This window comes from Sycon ciliatum, chromosome 3, assembly GCF_964019385.1.
Source record: "Sycon ciliatum chromosome 3, ocSycCili1.1, whole genome shotgun sequence".
Taxonomy (NCBI): domain Eukaryota; kingdom Metazoa; phylum Porifera; class Calcarea; order Leucosolenida; family Sycettidae; genus Sycon; species Sycon ciliatum.
This window is the reverse complement of record NC_088645.1, coordinates 26,981,150-26,988,887: the sequence shown is the minus strand read 5'-3', so window position 1 is coordinate 26,988,887 and position 7,738 is coordinate 26,981,150.

The window sequence follows — 7,738 nt, the reverse complement described above, 5'->3', positions numbered from 1 at the left end:
GTTCGGAAACCATAGTATGATTTTCTTGTCCAGATTTAATAGCGACATATCTTAGCAAAAGGGTGTGGGGAAACAACTTCCGGATTAAATACAATAAATCTGGTAAAATAATAATAAATTATGGAAAGTGCCAAGCACCTTGCTGTCCCAGTAGCTGACTGGATAGTTTCTCGTTCCTTTGGTGCACTCTTAGTCCTAACTGCTAACTTAGTGGTCCTTTCTTCTTTGTTAATTAATACTATTGCCTCAACCACATCCTAGTGTAGTGCCAAAAACAACAAGAATTATTAGATAGGACGATTGCGCTAGCGCTCTCTATGTTGGTGTTGCAATCAATTTAAAATCGTTTCCTCCTTGACGACGTATTGCCCGATACTGCTGTCTGAGGCGGTCATCCAAGGGGTGCTATATTGAGGCGCGACAGGCTGAGCTTCGTCGATGAAATATTATCTGTTTCAGCTGAGGGTCGACCTGGGGCTGGGGGCGGGGTTTGGAGTGAGCTGCGTTCTTCTGGTTGACGAACGGTGTAAGATCGTGTAGTACTGTCGTGCCACATTGTTGCCAGTGGCTTGTGACTACATTTAGAGTATAACCGTTGGATTAATCTGGGCGGTCAAGGATGTGTGTGAGAGCTGCAGACGTTCGACTATGGTTAAGGGTTGCCAGGCTAGGTTGCCATCTTCGAAAGAATTGTTTGTGTGGCTTTTCACAGTTTGCTCAACTAACACGGACACAGAGGCGAACAAAATGGTGTTCGGACAGGCCATCGACGCTGTGAAGAAATGCCCTTTGGAGAGATATGGGAGAGGGAGACGAATGATTCGTTGTCATTGCTGTTGGTGGTGGTGGTAGGGGGGGGGGGGAGGGTGGAAGCTATGATGTACATGTAGGGAAGAACAACTGAAAAATAGTTTTTACACACATGTACAAGATTAAATTGGGTGGGGTGTGTGACTTATGAAGTGACTGTATGCATGAATTTCAGTCGTGATTTACTCAAGTTGACCAGTCGGCCGGAAAGCGGGAGTTTCGATGCCAGGAGCAAACACTTTCCTATACAATACTCTCACTGCTCCATTGTATGCGATTGGCAACCAACATGAGACCTTCACAGTGAAAACATACCAGAACACCCAGATTTCGTGGTAGATTCGAAACGCTGCTTTATGTCAAGAATAATTGTGAAATGCCATGCATGTTGTTCACGTTGTACTAAATCACACCATGTGCCGCTAATGGTGGGATAGGGTGATCAAATTACCTCTGCTTGGTTCAATGGCATACGCATGTGGACATGTATACGTTATATGCCATATCGGCATATGTGGGCCTGCTCGTGTTTGTTTAGATCTCGCAACTAAGACGACGCATGTGACAAGGGGTAGGTGTAGTGTAATCTAATGCTTATTTTTTATAGGAGAATTGCAAGCTCTTATTAATTTGAGATGGAGCATGTTTAACACTTCATGGGGGCGTTTGCTAAATTGCAAGTCGAATTGGTTTGGTGATTTCGAGGTGTTTGGCGAGGTTGAAACCTTTATGGTAGAAACGGGGAGTTGAAAATAGCCTGAACGCGTTCTAGTGAGTCAGCTAAAGTGTCATTGCTCCATAGCAGACCTACACAGTCAATGGCTGCACACATGTCACCTCTAAACTCCACCGTGTGTTTATCCGGGGAAACAGAGAGAAATCAAACTGCTTTATCCATCCAAACCGAAAGCATTCTTGCATTGCGACTTTCTTCCAAACATTGACGTATATGTATGAGACTCGCAAGGACCAGGTCTGGAAATGACAAAGTATGTGTACAAGTCTATTTCTCTCACGGTTGCAGAGTCATCTTTTCAGGAACTACCTTTGTACATTCAACTTACAATCCTTTTTATACACAGAGGCAATATGAAAACCTTGGCAAATTTATTCCGTTGTGACTCAGAGTTTCATGGCTGAACCAATCATCAGACAACGTATAGTAATCCCAATTCCTACGGTTTTGGACCTCAATTTTATGAGCTTGGGCCCTCGATGTCTTAGAAAATCACACTGCAACGGCAATGTTCGAAGAAATGTCTGAATGTAAGTAGGTCTGGCTCGAAACCATGAAGATATCTGCTAAATATGCCATGTGTGTCCTTTTTTAACACATTTTTTAGTCATCCCAACAATGTCAACTTCAACTCTATCCTACACCACTACTGGCGGTACGTACAATAAAGTATGAAATGTGTACGAAGGGTGTAACAGATTCACTGTTACTACTAACACTAGGAATAGGATACACTTATCACCTGCTATTATCACGCTGCTGCTGTTAGGTGTTATGTCCATCATTGCTTGTTCATGTATATAAGAATGCATTATGGCAAGGATCATTGCTTATTCCAAGAATGACTACTGAAGTTAGTTGGACTGTTACACTGGTAGCAAGAGGATGGTTTTTCTTTTCGTCATGTTCGGGCTATGCGCAGTGGCCGCATTAGTCGCCTACGGTATATTCGAGATTCAGAAGCGTCTGAATCACCTTATCGCACTCGGTCAGTGCGATGGATCAGATCAAACGCCAAGACGTGCTCAAGCTCCCAGCGGAGAGAGGCCACGCATGCGTCATGTTAAGTCTCCGCCTGTGTTTCGTGGAGATACAAGAGAGTTCAAGGAGTGGGCCTTCGCCATCGAACTCGCCATGAAGTCCCTGCAGCTGGACAACGCGGAGGAGCGCTTGAGCTACGCGGCGAGTTTTCTGGAGGGCAACGCTCGTCTTTGGTTTATCGCCTCTCAGGAGGCAAACACGCTGTTTTCCGACTGGCCAGACCTGAAGAGCAAGCTGGGAGAAGTGTACGGCCCGGTTTATGACAGGGAACAGGCGCGCATCGACTTATTCGCTCTTCACCAAGATGAGACTCTTGACGAATACATCAACAAATTTTCGCGGCTTAGCTTACAAGTTCCCGAGCTTGATGACCACTCCAGAGCTATCTTGTTCACGCGTGGGCTGGCTCAGGGCCTAAGCGGTGAGGTACTTAGGGAGCATCCGCAACATTTGGCCCAAGCCATACGAGCTGCGGTCTCAGCAGACCAGTCGATGCGGCTAGCCCAAGCAAGCTACGCCAAGGCAGTGCGCGCACCAGGGCATCAGAGGCGCCAGTCTGGACCCTGGTCAAGCCAACCAACACCATCCGGTGGGAGAGAAACCAGGGAGCCAGAGGGTCGTTCAAGGCTGTGTTTCACCTGCAGGAAACCCGGCCATATTGCCAGATTCTGTCCAGAAGGAGGGAGGAACGCCACAAGCAAGCCTTCTTTAAACGATGGACGCCAGTAAGGAAGGGAGTGCGACTACTGGCGAACACGAGAGCACCCAGGAATAGGCCACGAATCAAAGTTCAGAACAAATTCAGCCCCTTAGCAAATGAGGAAACACGCCTCGAGGAGACCGAAATTCAAGCCTCGCCTGTCAAGCATTCGTCACCTGATACTGTTGGCCGGCCTAATGAAGTAACCGCCAGCACAGGGAGCATTTCCGCCGACAACGAACATGACCTAATGCGCGTCCAGGGCAAGATAAATGGACGTCGCGTTACCATGCTACTGGATTCTGGGTCAACCCACGACTTCATTTCAACTGACCTTGTCAAGAAGCACAACATCTCCACAACAACCGGTAGCGACGTCCTGAACGTCACACTTGCTGATGGATCGGTCCGCTCACAGCCTATTACGAAAACGGACAGCTTGAAGACCGTAGTCGGCGACTTTAGCGAGCACCAACAGTTCCTAGTATTCCCTATGACGAGGTATGACGTGATCCTCGGCAAACCATGGCTGACCCGGACGAACCCACAGATCAATTTTCGTACCAATGAAATCAAGCTGGAGGGTGGATCCATCATCTGTCAACCGAGTGAAAGTGATGGCACGGACAAATCCAACCCACCGATCGAGACGTTCCTCTTCTCAGGGAAGCAGGCTAGGCATGAAATGAGAGGTGGCGCAGAAGGAATCCTAGCGTATGTGACAGCAGATCCGGACGAGCCACAGACGGTGGATAGTCCGGGTAGGGAGGATCAGAAGGATTTCAAGGACCTGCTGAAGGAGTTCGGGGACGTCTTTCCCGATGAGCTTCCAAACAAGCTGCCACCCAGAAGAGGCGCAGATCACGAGATAAAAACGGAAGAAGGAGCTAAACCGCCATCTCGTGCAGCATATCGTTTACCAAAACCAGAGATGGATGAGCTTCAAGCTCAGCTCACCGAGCTGCTCCGTAGAGGATTCATCCAGCCCAGCAAATCCCCATACGGAGCCCCTGTGTTCTTCGTAAAGAAGGCGGATGGAACACTTCGAATGGTATGCGACTGGCGTGAGCTAAACCGCATAACCATTAAGAACAAGGCATGCCTACCGAATATTGACGACCTCTTTGATACCGTCCAAGGCAGTGCGTATTTCACCAAGCTAGATCTGAGGTCCGGTTACAATCAGATTCGAATAGAAGAAACAGATATTCCGAAGACAGCAATAAATACCCCATTCGGTCACTTTCAGTTCACAGTGATGGGTTTCGGCCTAACAAATGCCCCGGCAACATTCCAAACCTTGATGAACAGTGTCCTCCAGCCATACCTGCGTAAATTCGTTGTGGTGTTTCTAGACGATATCCTCATATTCAGCAAATCATGGGAGGAGCACCTCGATCATGTCAGAACCATCTTAAACGCCCTCAGGAGGAATGAGCTATATTGCAAACCGTCTAAATGTGAATTCGGCCGGACAGACGTTCTGTTTCTTGGGCACCGGATAGACGGCCAATGCATTTCTCCAGATCCAGAGAAGATCAAGGCCGTGCATAACTGGCCTGTCCCGACGACGGTCACGCACGTAAGACAGTTTCTGGGATTCGCTAATTACTTTCGAAGGTTCATTAACCATTTCTCGGCCATCTCCAAACCCCTGGAGGAACTGACAGGGAAACATGTGCGCTTCGAGTGGAATCAGACTCGACAGGAGGCATTTGAGCGATTGAAGTCTGCTCTGCTTGTAACCGTCCAACCAGAGCGATTCAGGATCAAGAGTAGAACGACTTTATTATACCATCAACGGGGTTATATGGGACAGAAGTGTAATCCAAGGTGAACATGCAACACAGGTGTGATGTAACACAACGTAAGTGGGAACGTGTAGTAGGATGCACAGTGTGAGTGTGTGAATCTGTTACACCACCCCCCTCGTCAGCAAAGGTGAGCCGGGCTAAACACGAGTAGGTAAGCATTATAATACCAGTAAATCAATATTATTGGTTCGAAAATAATTGCTAACACAAGAGGCAATTCAAGGTATGGTAGGAAGTAACAACCGGAAGGCATTGGCACCAACCTTCTCAGTTACAGGAAATGGACCATACCATTTGGAACGCAGCTTAGGGGACGGCTGATTCCGCGCCTCGGGAGTAATGAGGAAATCCCTATAGACCAGAACACGGTCACCAACCTTTATAGTACTGGGGGCACGAGTGTTGTCCGCATACAAGGCCTGCCGCGCCTGAGCCGCTACAATAGCATCCTTAGCAACGCGTAACGCATCCTGTTGCTCCTTCACCCAATCAGAGTGTCCGACTCCCATACGATCACCCAGCAAATCCGCTGGGGCTCGGGGGTGAAACCCAAAATTCAAATAAAATGGGGTATGCGATGTAGAGGAATGGTGGGCACTATTGATGGAGAACTCGCAAAGAGGCAATAGCTTATCCCAATTGTCATGCTTATGGTTAATGAATGCACGGAGGATGTCTTCAACCAGCCTATTCACCCTCTCCGTTAATCCATCTGTTTGGGGATGGTTTGCCGTGCTGAAACAAAGCTTGGTTCCCAGAAGTTGAAACACCTCCCTAAAAAAGGCAGCAGTGAACCGAGGATCTCTATCTGAGACAATGGATGAACTCAAACCATGCAACCGAAAAACGTTAGCTATGTACAATTCAGCACTGCCCTTGGCATCAATGGATGTGGTAGTCGGTACCAAATGAACGCATTTAGTCAGGCGGTCCACAAAGGTATAAATAGCATCATGTCCAGCAGCTGTCCTAGGAAGACCCGTAATAAAATCCATGGCGATATCCTCCCACGGGCCTTTGGGTATTGGTAACGACTGCAGCAGGCCCGTGCGCAGCCTCCCCGGTTTAGTTCGCTGGCAAATATCGCAAGACTTCACGAAACGTTTGACATCGAGTCCCATTTTCGGCCAATAGAAAAATTTTGCCAAGCGTGAATACGTGCGGTCACGCCCTGGGTGACCTGCCGTCACGCAGTCATGGTTCTCCTGTACCAATTTCAGCCGTAGGGTACACCTCGGTATGCATAAACGGTTGCTAGGAGACGCCTTCAAGTAGAGGAACCCGGAGTCGTTGTCGATGAAGTACTGACTGTGCACATTGTCACTGTCGGGGCGCTTCATTCGTTCCATAACTACACTCAGCTCAGGGTCCACGGCATAACTGTCCAGTATCATGTTGGCTATATCGTCATTGACCTCCAAGGTATATTCTATAGCGTTTAGTCGAGCTTCAGGCGGAACCACATGATCTTCGTCCCTTAAGTCCGGGCGGCGTGACAACGGATCCGCCACATTCTCCTTGCCAGGTTTATGGTGAATAGTGTAATCAAAGTCCGCAAGAAATTCAACCCAACGGGACTCCCTTTTCGTGAGATTTGATTTTGTCAGTAAGTAGACTGCTGCTCGGTTGTCTGTGAAAACGTCAAAGTGTTCAAACAAATAAATGCGCCACATCCGGAGGGCGGACACAACTGCTAACGTTTCTCGTTCCGACGCTGTGTAGTTCCGCTCCGCCGAGGAAAGCTTTCGACTGCCGTACGCCACTGGCAACCAACAACCAGGTTCCCCCTCCTGCGAGAGCACCCCCGCGATTGCAAAATCGCTAGCATCAGTTTCAACTCGGAAAGGTTTTGATACGTCTGGAAGTCTCAAAATAGGGGGATTTAGCAGTGCCCTTCGCAACTCCTCGAATGCTGCCTGGGCCTCACCAGTCCATGAGAACCTGGTGTATTTACCCGTTAGCTCCTCCAAGGGCTTGGAAATATATGAATAGTGTCTAATAAAGCGACGGAAGTAATTGGTAAACCCGAGAAATTGTCTCACGTCTTTCACCGTACATGGGGTGGGCCAATCACGAACTGCAGCCAACTTCTCCGGATCAGGGCTAATCGAGGAACCGGTCAAACGGTGACCCAAGAATAGAATTTCTTCCACCGCAAACTCGCATTTCGGTAACTTGCAGAATAGTTGGTTAGCGCGGAGGGTAGTCAGAACGGTTCGAATGTGCTCAACGTGCTCTTCCAGGGTTTTGCTAAAAATCAGAATGTCATCCAGGAACACTACCACGAATTGGCGCAAGTACGGCTGCAGAATGGAGTTCATCAGTGATTGGAAGGTTGCCGGGGCATTAGTCAGACCAAACCCCATGACCCTGAACTGGTAGTGGCCAAACGGGGTGTTAATTGCCGTTTTCGGCACATCCTCCTGTTGTATCCTGATTTGGTTGTATCCTGCGCGAAGATCAAGCTTCGAGAAATATGCACTGCCCTGCACTGTGTCGAATAGGTCCTCAATGTTAGGGAGGCAGGCCTTATTCTTAATTGTTATTCTATTAAGTTCCCTCCAGTCACACACCATGCGAAGAGATCCATCTGATTTCTTCACAAAGAACACAGGAGCCCCATAGGGCGACTTACTC